The sequence below is a fragment of the Anneissia japonica genome, unplaced genomic scaffold (assembly GCF_011630105.1).
Source record: "Anneissia japonica isolate Jap-2015-1 unplaced genomic scaffold, ASM1163010v1 scaffold287727_len1644234_cov201, whole genome shotgun sequence".
NCBI lineage: Eukaryota > Metazoa > Echinodermata > Crinoidea > Comatulida > Comatulidae > Anneissia > Anneissia japonica.
The window spans coordinates 819,958-835,061 of NW_022713615.1; the positions used below are offsets into that span (position 1 = coordinate 819,958).

Consider the following 15,104-nt stretch of genomic DNA (forward strand, 5'->3'; position numbering starts at 1 on the left):
CTCTTGTCACGTCCCTCCTTTTAAAACAAAAAATATTATTTGCCCTGTATTAAAATAATTAGAGTTGTACAAGTTATCAGTTAAGCACTATTCTTGCAATAGGGACGTTTTAAGTTAAAGTAAAATTCAATTATCTTAATCATCTGATTACTGCTGGGACGTTTTGATAGAACCACCGTGTCCAGCGTAATTGATGGTTAATCAGCTGCAGATATTGACTCATCCTGGGTATGAATCACTGTCGTATAAACTGCGTTACTAATTTTATATACAGTAGCGGGCTAGAAAGTCAAGGTTAGTTAAACATCTTAGGGGGGATGGGTGAGACGCTAATCTAGTTGTCTCCTGACGTGTTAATTGTATCTGCTTGTTCCAGTGGTCATCGATCTTGTACAGCTTATAGAATTAAATGTGGTTGTGCACACATCACAATCCAGTCAAGGATAGAAAACTGTGAATTGTTTTACACATTTTCCAGAGATTTAAAATATATTTCAGAAATTTAATTCACATTAGATTTGTTTCCAATGAATTTGAAGATTGTTTTTCAAAGGTGAAAGCTGGTTTCAAATAAATATATATTATATTTAAATCCTTAACAGAAAATTTATCTGCTACATGTTTTGTATTAATATTTATTTACGCATTAGATTTGTTTTAAATGTATTTGCTGAATGTTTTTCAAAAGGTAAAAGCTAGTTTCTAATAAATGTATATTATATTTAAACCCTTTACAGAAAGTTTATCTGATACATGTTTTGTATTAATATTTATTTAAGCATTGGCATATAGTCAATGTTTCTATCTAAAAAAGCAAAGATAAGCCTTACTAATCAGCATTTGCTTTAATGTACTTTACTTGCAATTCCCAAACAGTATGTTGCAATGTTTCACATGTCTTATCAGCCCATAGCAAAGTGGGAGAAAATCTAGTTGAACTTTTACTTTAGTCCCAGTCAAAACAAACAAGTACATAGCGATTAACATACACACAAGTGACTCGTACTTACTGGCATGATCTGCTGTAAAACCATATTTTAATTACACAATGTTTTTTTCTTGTTTCTATTAGTTTGACATTTAACTCGACACTGTTTGTCGGTACATTTGGAGTGTCAAAAAATGCGTACATGCGTGTTATATAAAACTTAATTCACCCTTAAAATGGCACCAACAGATTGTATGATGTAGCAGAAGAAATCCTTTGAGATTTTGTGAGACAAAAAGACGGAGCTTAATTTTAAACAATATACAGGAATAAATTTTTCTTATGTCATATTTATATTTATTTTTTGCATTTATATTTGTCTGTTTCATAATATTTTTTTAAATAAGATTAAATTTCTATGTGGCTACATAAAAGAGCTCATTTTCAACAGGATAGAAGGGTGAATTACCAAAACTCAGGTTCTACAAGAGCCACTTGTTAGATCATGTCCCAAAATAGTTTCAAACAGGTGATATTACTAAATATCAAATGATGCTCCGTCTTTTTGTCTCACAAAATCTCAAAGGATTTCTTCTGCTACATCATACAATCTGTTGGTGCCATTTTGTCTGGAATCTTTGTTATAAAGCATGAAACGGCCTATGACGACGTTAAAGCCATGAACTTTGTAAGAATAAACATAGTTTTACCACTAGCGTATCTAGAAGTCTTAAAATAGGGCATGGGGCTGATGAGGGCCCGAAGATTTGGGGATCGAAGATTAGGTGAAGGGGTGCTGGCTTGCAAAATAAGGTGATTTTTAGTTACTTGAGTGTGATTTGGGGAAACGACTGGGGGATCAAATATTTTTTGGGGACTTCGGCACCCACGCACCACTCTACATACGCCAATTAGTTTTTCTAAATTATATTGAAAAAAGATTATCCATGATTGTAAAGAGAATTATGTGATGAGAACCTATGAGGTGGTATTGATTGACTATTTGATTGGTTATTGGTTAATTGGTCGATTAATTAAGACAGCATATGCTTCCACCAGCATAGCTCCAAGGACAAGGAGGGCAATTCTTGCAGATTCTTACAGATTATAGGGTATAAGTAATCAGAGAGGAATATTTAATTCAGTCACCTGTAAATAGTTTAAATATTTTTAAAATTGATTTTAAACAAGATATTTTCCTTAATTTTTTATTTCAAACTATCATGTGATATTTATCTTGTACCCAATTGTCTGAATACCATTTTCACTTGCAGAAGGCTTTGTGAATGTAATCTTAATCTTGTTTCTTTCATTACTTTAATAGCATTAAGTGCTTTTTAATTCTATTGTATCTTTGCACTCCCACATAATTCTTACTAAACACATCTTACAGTGATCAATGTTCGATCCTTTAAGTCCAAAGTTTTGCCTACACATACTGTGATCCCATCAATAGCTTTCTGTGTATTCTTTTATATATAAATTGTTCTTTTTAATATGTTGTAATATCTTCCTTATTTAATTCTAAAATTTTAAAAATAAAGTGATTGTGTGGTAATTATTATTGAATGGAATTCCTTCTTCCCACTTATTTAAGATTAAGGGTATATGGCAGGCCAGGTTACAACTAGGCTTGGCAAGCCTGTGAAACAGAATTTTTTTGCTGGGAGGATGTGATATGCCACATTTTAATCCTAGTATCACCTTAAAACATGATTATTCTGCGAATTGCAAGATTGCCTTAGGATATTACAAATTTTAGCTGATTCTTTATGACATAATTGTTAATTAACCATGCTATTAAATGTCTGTATATATCGCATTGCACTAATGTCCCTTTAAATTCTTTTCCCTTTGATTTTAAAGGATCAATTTTATCTTGAGGTTTTGAGGGATGATAGTAAAGTCCTTAACAGTGATCCTAGAGCAATCCAATAGCACACATGGGAAAACGTTGAAGAATTATTTTGGGCCTGTTTCTATTGACAAAATTTACAAAAGTATGGTATTCAGTGAAACCGGTTTTCATAATTGTTTATAAACAAAGACCGCATTGTAGTTTAATTTTAACATGAACAGAAACCGGTTTCTCTTAAGGAGGTCGTTGTGCAATGACGTCAATTTTACCCACAGCGAGTTCGTTAGGCGAACTAGCTAGCCGGCTAGCCTCCCCCTCATCTTTTCCTCCCCCTACAGATTAATCACTAGTCTTGTGATGGTGTCAGTCCAAATTACGCCCGACATTACTGGTACGTTTGCTAAATCAAAAAATTAAAATACACACTTCGCGCCAAGATGAGAGTTGTTTATGTTCCGAGTACCATTTGACAGCTTCCTAGGTCAGGTCAACTTGTGGTCAAACTGAGACCACTATTGCGTTGCAGCTAAAAATTGCTCGGTGAATACGGGTTTGAGTACGGTATTTGGCGATCGAGACCAGATTCAATTGGGGTTTCAAAACCGGTATTTGAATTCGGGTTTTTTTTTTATGGGACCCATTTCCACTGACAAGAAAATACGGATCTTTGAGAATACTGGTCTTGAAACCGGAATTCTATTCTCAGCAGAAACAGGCCCTAAGAAAACTTAGTACAATACTTAGGAGGGATATAAAGCTGAAGATAAATATATGTTTATTGACTGTTTTCTCCCCCAGGACATTATTTATATTCTTTTTATTATTTGTTAAAAAATTCTTTATATTGTATATATTTTTTTAATTAAACTGTACCACTTTGAAAATCAGTGTAATATTACTGAAAGTGCCTACAGTATAAAGAAAGAATAAATAATAATTATTGTTATTACCAATCAACTGCTTGTGAAAGTCTATAAAATACTATATACAATACTCAAGAAATACATAAAATACTGTTTATGGTGCAAAATAAAATTCAGTACTGGTATGTGAATTACTCAAGTGTATGTATATAAGTTGTTATTATAGTGAATTCTAATTAAAATTAATGAAAAAATATTTCCCTACAAATGTTTAATCGATTGTAAATTACTTTTTGATGGTAAAAAAATATGATTAAAAAAAATCTGAATTGAAAATTTGACATTGGTCATCTGATAAAATAAGGAAATGCTTAGTATTAAATAAAATTCCATTTACATAGTTTGTTTCTTTTTTTAATTTAAATTCCTTTTACATGTATTGTAGAAAATGGATGGACTTGTACCAATCAGTGAATTAGATTCTTACTTGTTTTGACTGCAAAAATTACAATTTACTACAAAAAAAAAAATAGATTCCAAAACTGCATTATTTTCTGTTTACACCTGTTTTGAAGTCAATATGTTATATATGCCAATCAAGTAAAAAAATTCTTGAAATATACCAAAACTAATGCAGATTTATTTTATGTTCCAAATTACCGCCGACTACTGTACATCCCTGTTGGCCAATTATTAAAGAGAGAATTTGTATCTTCTTCATTATGTTAACTCCCTGCAGCCTCCTGAGTCCCAAATTCATTTTCTGCAGTTCTGCTCTGCTGAGGAGGTGTCAAAGAGACACCTGTTATAGAGTTTAAAAATTATCACAATTTTTTTTTGGTGATTAAAAAAATGGTACAAAAACATCACTTTTTACTGAAATTAATTTAAGACAGCATGGTGTAAGATTTTGGTATGGTAGTTTGTATCCTTCCGGAAATACTCTCTTGCATCTCAGCAGCTTGCTACTGAAGTGTGGACTGGTTTAGACCAAGTCAAAGTTATAATGGCTACATAAGAATATACTAGTAATGGCTGGATTCTCTACTTCCAAGTTATGCCTGCCATTTCAGGTGGAATACTCCAGCTGTATTCAAATGTTGAAAATGTACCCTGTGCTGAACTCGGACAAAGGCTAGCATCGGAAGTGAGCCTAAACAAGATGGTTTGGCTTACACTCGTGCATGCGCTTATAATCGGTAAAATAGGGAATGAAATAATCCTTAGATAGGCAAATCAATTTCCCTCCTGTAAAATTTTTATGAATCATTCAAAATTTCTGAAACGTTATCTGCAGACTCATGTAGGCCTAACCACTGAAACACGCACACTCTCACATGTGTAACACGAGGGCCGGTGATAATCTTAATAGAGATCTATTTTCAGCTTGCAACCTATTTATAGTTCATGATTTAAGCCAGTGTTGCTGAAAATAGAATATATCATGTGACCGCGGGAGGCTGGGTATTCTGTGAGTAAATGAATGTAAAGTCATGTAAGCTGTTTCTAATTATAAATTTTGAAATGAGGAAATAACGAGAAGCAATCTGATTAAAAAATTGTTCCGCTTTTTTTTTTCTTGGAATCTTAACAATTAAGAATGTTGACCTTACTATAAAAATTGTTTACAAGTTTATTTGTTATGAAAATGTTTAAAGAAATTCAGTGATTACACAGCAAATAAAGATTTAAATTCTTATTTTATGATAAAAAATTTAATTGGTTTTAATTAAGTTTACTTATTATTATTGCTGTTAAAAAAATAATATATTGAGACTATTTAATTAATACTTGTAAATTATTGGTAATAGTATTGTTAAACTTAAATAGGAGTAATGGAGCAATTTAATAAGTATTAATATTATTCATTAAATATAATTATGTAGTATTAAGCTTAATTATATTATAGTAATAATATATTAAAACTATTTCATTAATACTTAAAAATCCATTATTATTATTTGTGAATATAATTATTATTGAATTCATTATACAATTACTCCTCTGCTTTATATTAACTTAACTTTCATCAGTATTGCCATGTAATGTCCTAATTAATTACTTTATCACGAGAAATGAGCAATAAATTCAAATATTAGTGATTTTCAAATCAAAAAGATTTATCAAGGACAGAGAAATTAAAAACAATCAATTACATTCCTGTGCTAAGTCACAGGATGCCTAAAATCAAACACTTTAATTAACAACTTGTGATTGGTCAGTAGTGAATGGTCACCAGTGGTTAGTTATGTTATTTAATATCTGTACTGGCCATAAATCGGGTCAATTTTCTGTCATCTTTTTATTCATTCTTATCTCTACTTTTCAGATTATTAGTGGTATATGCAACACATTCATCTACATGCTCTTATTCTCATGGAGCCATGTTAATCCCATAATCTGACCCTTCTGGATTTATATTTAGAATCTTTAACCACAAAAAAGCATGTATAATTTTCATTTTAAACATTCAATTGATGTGAGACAAATAATACAACATGACCTTATTTTGAAGCAATTACTGTAATAGTAGCATGACTTTAGCTTCCTATAAATTTGCCAATATCATGGAGAAAAGTTTAAATTTAGGATTTAGGTAAGACTTTGCAATATCTTTGTAGTTTTCTCTGGTCTGTTTATGTATCAATTATGAAGTCTCTCAAAAATAGAATAATTGATTTTGTTGTTGATCATAAAAACGGTTACAGAAAGAGAAATGGGAATTTGTGAACAGGTTTGTGGCCCTTTTCTGGGTATTTGTCATCAATTCTAATTTCTCTCCATGGACTAAGTGATATTGAATTTGTGTAAAAATAGAATTATTTAATTTGTTGTTGATTATGAGAAACTAAAAATTTAGGTTGAAATATGCATTAGAGAATGTTCTATTAAAATGTGTGGCTTTGTTTCTGTGTATTTGTGAATGGGATTTCCTAATGAATTCTCCCTTGAACTGAAAATATTACATATTCATTCAAGTTTAATTCAGGTCAAAAATATATATAAATTAATGAATGTTTTTCTATGAGAATATCTAAACTACCTGTTCTTGAAGTCCTTGACCGTTTGCTTAAAGTAAGTTACCAAATGAATAAAATTTATGAAATCTTATTAAATACCAATAATTTCCCGTCTAAACAAAATTGCATATTTTTAAAATGCAGCCCTAGGATGTTTTTCTAGATATCCCTTGATGAGCAGTGGTCAATTCTAATTAACGCTTCCCTGGCCGGAATTTCGACCGCACAAAAATTCTATGCTGTGCCGATAGTGAACAGCCACGGAACTGCAGCGTAGAAAACAAACATGTTTCTAATTGCTATAAATACTCTGTGTTCTTCCGTCGCGAATTAAGGTAACTTCCATCGCAAACTAATCACTGGTTGATAAGAGGAAATTTGTTGTTTAGAAGATTGTTTCCGTCGATCTTGCCTAGCTATGCCGGATGGGTGACCAGGGTGTTATGTTACAACAACTGAAAGCTTACCGGCCTTCCTGTAACAGCATGCTCGAGTGGCACGCATATCTACTTAGGATTTGTCGAGGAAACATTAGCATCTGTTTTGCATACGTCCTTTTTTGTAGATTTGTCAATACTTGTTGATAAGTTCTACAATTCTTTTTTAAAATAGAAATATATTTGCATTTAATCTTTTTAAATATCCTTAGTTCTTTTCCAATTGTTTCCATAAATTGTGTGTGTACTGTTCTTTTCCCCTTTATATATATTTCATTTTCATTTACTTTAAGGACATATTTGACATTTACCATATCATGTAAAAAGTAAATATAAACCTAATAAATAAATATTTTATATGTGATCATTGTAACATTTTATTTTAAAACTTTAACAACATTAAATCTGGAAATCATACAATTAAAATATTACAGCAATAACTCAATTAACTGATAATAATTATAGTAATAATTATAACTAAATAATAATAATGTTTTTATAATTATTTGTTATTTTAGATAGTAGTGGATGTGTCGGTGTTTTCTAGTTAAATGCAGTATAGAAGCAATTAAACCTATGTATTGACCTATATATTGATTTATTGATAAAGCTTAATTCAAAGAACCTATTAAAAGGTTATTGGCACTTGAACATTCAATCTCTATAAAGATTTCCACTAGGGAACAATTATTCTACTTACAAAACGTGAAAAATGGAAAGGAAATGGAAAAACCTGGGGACACAGTACATCTGTCTTCAAGCTAATACTGAAATTCAAAGCTAATAACATCCAAATTGGCATCCTTAAGTTCATAATATAATTAGTAGTATGTATCCCACCCATCTAGATCAACATGTTTACACCAAAACAGAAAATGAAAGGTAACCTTCTTGTAATTGGTGGTTTTATAGGTCATAGGCCTATAGGCCCTCTGAGTAAACATAAGTGCAATTTGATAATTATATAATATACAATTAATTAATGAATGTGCAATGGGAAAAATATTTTCATGAGTTGAACAACAAGGTGGAGAATGAAAATATTGCACTCATAAACATTCATTATTTGTTTTTTAATACACCTAAATAGATCCTTGTCATTTGATCATCTTCCAACCAAGTGTCCCAGACTGTAAAAGTAAGGCCTGTCGCCTGCTCGGGGAATATATCCCCTGCACGAAACTTAGCCTAGGCTAGAAATCCATCTGCACATTTTGGAAAATAGGGGCCAAATTCTGCACAGAGTTTGCGCAAATTTGAGCTAGTTTTTGATGTATCATCCATGCAATTATAATACTTTACAGTAATACATTGTACACGCTAACAAAATTTCAGCAAGAAGTAGGCTTATACCAACCACTGCCTGACAGTTTATAGGTGACGTGACATCATTTCATGTATTTAACCTTCCAAAAACTCAGTCCAGCATCTTTTTAAACCAATAAAGAGATTGTATTAGGTTGTAGTCATTTCATTTCCTAAACACTGGAAAAAACAAATGGAAAGAAAATGCACGGATGGAGAAAATTTCAACGATGAGTGACGAAGTGGGATGAACAATCAATGTCATGTGATACAAAATCTACCAATCAAATGACAGGAATCTATTTAGGTGTGTTATAATGTCTAATATTTTTCCTTTTAGGTCTATAGTACTATAGTGTATAATGGTATAGAGTACTTTTATTCATGACTTCGGCAGTAGTCATCAATTTTAGTAAATGACCCATCATTTTAAAGCTAATAATGGGGAGAATATGGATAGATAAGTAGTTTTTCTTTTACCATGGGATATCATTCCTCATATAATGCTCAATAGCTTATTTTTCTTTTCATGCTGCAACTTAATTTTATTTCCTTTTTCTGAGTATCTCTCAACAGGCTGAGGTGTTAATTGGTAAATTAGTTGTTTGTTCACACTGACAGGTCTTGTCATCAAGTTCATATACGATCACAGAGGAAACTGCTCTCACATATAGGAAGGGGAACAGTGTTTTTTTCCTTTCTTTTTCTTCCCTTCATGCTTTTTTCTTTTTCTTCACATATCCATTGTCTCCTCTTTTTTGCATTTCTTTCACTTTACTAAATTCAGATGGACCAACTTGCTTATGGAAAGGTAACTTGTAAGGCATGAGAGGGAAGTAAACTTTGTCCTTTCTTTTTTCACTTTTTTTTCCCGAATTAATTGGTCCACAATAATTCCTCGATTTTAGAAGGTCAAGTGATGTCACCAGAAACATGATTCAAAACATTTCTATGAAATCTCACCAGAAATCGTATAGTAAAAACATACATAATTATTTCGCTGTCTTAATAATAATAAAACGATATGTCTTATACTAAGGAGGTAGCTTCTAATGCTACACTACTCAACAGGTACCTATAGGACAGGGTGACTGAACTGAAATCGTTATTGAGAAACGTGCACAATTTAGGTGACATCAGCGTGTGTCAAAGTCCTAGTTGCTATGGTTACTGAGTGTTGACTACCATGCAACATCGCATAGTAGGATTTACAAAGTGGATCTTTATGAGTTGGAAATTAGGCCCCAGCTAAGATATGGTTTGTAGCACATTAGGTGGGCTTCTCATAATTTTACCAAAAGAATATTTTGTAATATTGGGCGTAGGAATTGTTAGTTGAATTTTGTTACTCCAGTGAAATATAGTTTTTTTTAGTTATAATATTTTATGATGTTTCCATATGATTGTTTAACTTCTTTCTGCTTTTGATAACTTGTTACTAAAAGATGTTTTCCATTTTTGCTGTAACTAACATGTTTATAATTTTAATTATAGTTTTATCTTATTTGTTTACCATTGTTTATTGAATTAATTTTAAATAGGCCAACTTACTAGGCTATTATTTCACATTCATAAAAAACATACATGTTGGGGGGGGGGGGGTGGAAGACTAAAGCCTGTTTAAGTACAGAACATCAATCTTGTGGAATAATCTTCCTGTACATATTCGCACAAATTTTAAGTTGCTTAGTCTAATTGAATTTAAAAATCTTTTATAATTTCTATTGTACATAGTTTTTACTTTAAATTTTTACCTTTCTTTTATTTTCTTGTAATGTTCCTATAAATCTGGACCTCTTGGGAGACCAGTACTTTATTGTATTGAAAGAGCCATTCAGAATAAAGAAAGATTTGTATTGTATTGTATTGTATCAACCCTCTAAATCTACTTTCTGATGATGATATAATTAATGTCGAAATATTGAATCCCGACAATGGCATGCATTTCAATACTTGGAGTATGCATTATACTATCTTATCTGAGATTAATCAGTGGTCCTTTCGGTCTAAATCCACTCTTATGAATGAATAGACCTGCCTGCTAACAGAATACTTTTTCATACAAATATCTCTGTGGAAATGTTTTAATGGCATTGTTCATGAATGTAAAGAAAACTCACACCAGACTACAACGTACAATTTGCATGTTTTGTTGTTTAGATGAGAATTCCTTTGGGAATTGCACAGGCACCATGGACATAGATCCCTCAATCTCTAAATCCATCCTTCAATTCTATATCGTCATTAAAAGCTATTATGATGATAGCTATTTCGATACGGAACACAGTGAACGTCATATTTCTCTCAGTATAATAAGCATTAAAGTGCCAGTTCCATGTGTTTCCTTAGTGAATTCAGATTTAGTGCATTTTCAGCCTTATATGGTAAACATCCTGAATTCTCTATTTTCATTGGCTAGTAAAGTACTGTATATAAAGACACATCCACTGGCAATTAGAATAGATGACATACGATTATGACATAAGTGCTTTAAACGTCACTTTAATTCATATGATAGATTAATTACGAGTTTCGGTTGCCAGGTTTCCCAGATCGTTAGTCCATTTGATTAGCTTATTTGTAGTCAGTGAATATTTTGCATTAAATTAGTCCTAATAATATGATACTATTGGTTGTAGCGGTAATAATAATGTAGGTGAAAGTGAAAAATCTATTCTACATGTTTTAACATATTAATTCTATACTCATTACAAGGTAATAATTATGCTTATATAGTGCATGCTTTATGGTTTCTATGCATAAGAATTTAAAATTTATCATTTTGATAATATCATATTTTACTTGTTTCAAATTATAAATTTAGAAAATGAACTATAATTAAAAATTTATTTGTTTTCACTATGGAAAATATTGGTTATATATTCATTAACAGTCTATTTTAAAATGCTGGTAGAGTACCAGTAAAACATTTTGTAAGTAAACCTACTTTTTAAGACATCTTTTCTCTTCTTATTTAGTATGATCTTTCATGGATTTATCTGTTTTTTAAGAACTTCTTTTTCAGTGCACGTTCGTCCACATTCTCTCTTAGTACTCTAAACCTGACCTGTCTATGGTTAGACTGAATTTCCTTTTTGAACCAATCCTTTTGGATAAACCAAACCACCCTTTCCCTTGCATCAAAAACCATCATTAGTTATCATTTGTATGAGAAAATGGTTTTGTTCCTTCACACCACCAGAGCTCCTTTTCTGTATTCCACCACAGTGCAGCTAGGTTCCCTGGCCTGAATATACCTCGGGCTCTGACAAGAAGTTCCTCCTAAGAAATGCTGGTTACGGGTCTGTTAAACCAGTCCTTTCCGTATGATTTCAGATCATCTCTCAACCTCTGCTTTTGTCTACTTCTTTTTTTTGTCCATCTGTGTCCACTTCCATCTGTTGTCTCTTTCAATAACATTTCCTTCACATTTCCACTTCTTCAGTCATCGCATCTCAAACACCTGTCATTCTTCTGATGGTTCACTTGAGAACAATCTTCACAAAGTATACAATAACAGGAAAAGTAGCATTGACAAAACCAGAACAGTAATCAAAAGCCCAACATGTAATGTGCGTGTGCCGCTATGACTGACACCTAAAAGTTGTTTGTGGAAAAATCTGAAAAATACTAACAAAATGAATAAAAACATTTAAAAGCTCATACACAATGGTGTGCATTTTGATACTTGGAATATCATATATATTTTGTAATGTTATTTATTATAATTTTGTTTTGTGGAATCCATCCCTTAACAATAGTAATAATGGTTCGTTGAAGGAATAAGCACAATTTTGTTCTAAATGTAAAGGCAACACTGTCCTCTATTGACATACTTATACTTAGTTGGCTATGTTGAAAACTGAGGGCTCACTACCTAATGTTCTATTCATTCAGATTACTGAATAGATGTCTTATTATTTTTATCATTGCCATTCGTCATTTGTCATGTCATTTTTCAAATTTATATGTTCTTCAGTTAATTTTGTTATATTTTAATGAAAGATTCATTTTTCAGAGCTTTTAATTCAACAAAGTTGATTGTCATGATTTTTCTGAGAAAATGAAAAGACAGGATAATTAACTGCAGGTTTTGAGACTTAATTTGCACAAAAAATGTCAGATGTTGATAGAGATACAATCTATTTTGTATTGAAATTATTTGGAGGATTTTCGTATTGGCTAAAAATACAAATTAAATGGATTAATATAATTCTTTTGGCTTTGCTTTGGGAATCGATACAATTAAGACTAAACATTTGCGGTGTATCATGTGCGACAGTCTTCAAAATAATGATACGCTGTATCGGAAATTTCGTTTTCGCATGCTATATAGCGTTGCTCTTTGAGTTTAAAATTTGTTACAAGGATGTTTTGACTGTTCTATTTGATGATGACAACCACATTGGCATCGATTAATAAAAAATCTAGTTAAGTATATAGTAATAATGAGTTTTAGGACATTTTGAGGCAACTAAAGAAGTGCATTGCCAAATGTCAGCCACAATGCCATATTGTATTTTTTGTTCCATTTTAACTGTTTATTCTGAATGATCTACCTAGGAATTATTTTCCCTGATGACTCTGTTTTTTTATGTGTATTTAGATTGCCACAGCTAAATGTTGCCTCTTGTTTGCGTATCTTTCTTACTTGAATGTCTATGGTTTTATTTTGATTGTATTGGATTAAGAACTGGATAGATTTTGATTTGATTTGATTTGATTTATTGGGTGTAAGCACCAAGGATAGCCCACGAAAGTCTAGAAGAAGACTTATTTCCAGTGGGGTCCTTCTGGTGGTGATTGGGCAGTACACCGGTAGACAATCCCCTACTCTTTTCCGAAGAGTGTACTGCGTTCTTTAACGTGCACATGGGCCATAATGCACGCGCTATTGTAACTTGTATTTCAGCCCTCTAGCTGAAACACAAGAAGAGGCAGCGATGGGAATTGAACCAGCCGACTGAGCTAAGCTGCTCTCTATATTTGAATTCTATGAAAATAAGCCTGTGATGTAGCGGATTGTCACAGTGTTGCCTACTCACTATAATATTTCACTGTCTAGAACTTCCATAACCGTACTTGTCTATGTATTATGTTCAAGAAATTACTTGAGTAATGTTATTATTGTTTATTGATTTTGAAAAAATTAATAAATAAATAAAAAACTATCTATATTGACAATCGGTGTCCAACATTGCTTATTTATGGTGCGTTGTATATGGTTATCAAGATCTTTTAATTTTAGATTATGGTTACCGAGATCGCTTTATAGTAGGGAGAACTCTGTTACAAGCATTACATGTATAGTGCAAACTTAAGAGATTGAATGGCTATGAAAGTAAGTCAGTTTATCTCAAGAACTGTTCAAACGTATTCAACCAGGATCTATTCTATTTGAAAGTGGTTCAGTATTAGTGATTTTGTATAGTAAAACATTGCTGATAATTTTTAGACAATGTATTTTTTAAGATTTTCTAAGATATTTGTGATGACATACTTCTTTTTTTTTTGTAAATCTGCACGTTGTTGCCCAGCTTGAACAATTATATAAAAAATAATACAGTATTCAAATCAACTGATGTATATTAGTAATTTTTTAGTTTTAATATTTTCATTCTTTGATAATTTTGAGATAATGTTTAGTATTTTTATACAGTATTAGATAAACATAAAACTTAAATTTTGCTTACTTTTTCTATTGATTACTAATAAATCAGCTTTATTTCTATTGACTTCTGCTCTAACTTTAAAAATAACTTATTGAACTTTATGAATTTACCACACTACTTTAGTTTATATTTTAGGAATTGAAACTTTATAGAGGGCTCACTTTAGTATTTTAGAGTTATCAAGAAACTGTATATTGTACATGTAAGTTTTGCTGGTGAAATTAAAGGGAGCCCTCATCTTCAGAAAGATATGGAATGGTATAAAATTATTTCAATGCATTGTCGTGATTGGCTATCTTGTCACTCACAGTTGCTATTAAGAATATGTGCCATTAAGCATCCCATGGAAAGTTATTTTTAACTATTATTAATATTAGTGTCAGGTTTAAAATGCTTTAATAAAGAAAACAAATTGTGTACGTAAATACACATACCAGGGGTGCACCACAAATCAAAATATTGCAACTTAATCTAGAACCTAAACAAATGTAGAATAAAGCGCAAACAATTTTTTTTCATTTATTTCATCTTTAAGGTACAAAGAAAAAATTCTTATCCAAATACAAGAGCCAAAACAAATGAGGGATCATTAACAAAAAACCAAAACAAATCAAATCACTTTGTTATTTTTATTAGTTATTATAAAGAGTATGTTCATGTTGAGCTAATGAATTTTAACAATACAATTATGGTATAGCTTTCAATTGATAATAAAGAATAAGAAATAATTTCTTTGGAGATTCACACCAAAAATACTCCTCTCCTATCCTTTGTCAAATTAAATGGTGATAGAAAATGCCAAGAAGTAAAATTGGAATAAAAACTGAGGTTCATACATTTAAAAAAGGTCTATTTTAAATTGGTTATTAGGAGTTAGCATTCATAGGCAATATATATATATATATATATATATATATTGTGTAAAAAATGATGATCCAATTCAGCTTTAATGAAGCGTAGGGATATCTTCTCATACTTCCTAAGCAAACAAATTGGCAGGTCTTCCGAACTAAAATCCTTA

At 31.4% G+C, this 15,104-nt stretch overlaps 1 long non-coding RNA gene across 1 annotated transcript in view; it reads right to left on the bottom strand.

The window, feature by feature from the left end:
• Positions 1 to 11,736: 11,736 nt before the first annotated feature.
• Positions 11,737 to 15,104, bottom strand: part of LOC117108567 — an 11,208-nt gene continuing 7,840 nt past the window's right edge. The window contains exon 3 of the long non-coding RNA XR_004445383.1: positions 11,737 to 12,041. This is a non-coding gene — a long non-coding RNA (uncharacterized LOC117108567). The remainder of the gene's footprint in view (positions 12,042 to 15,104) is intronic.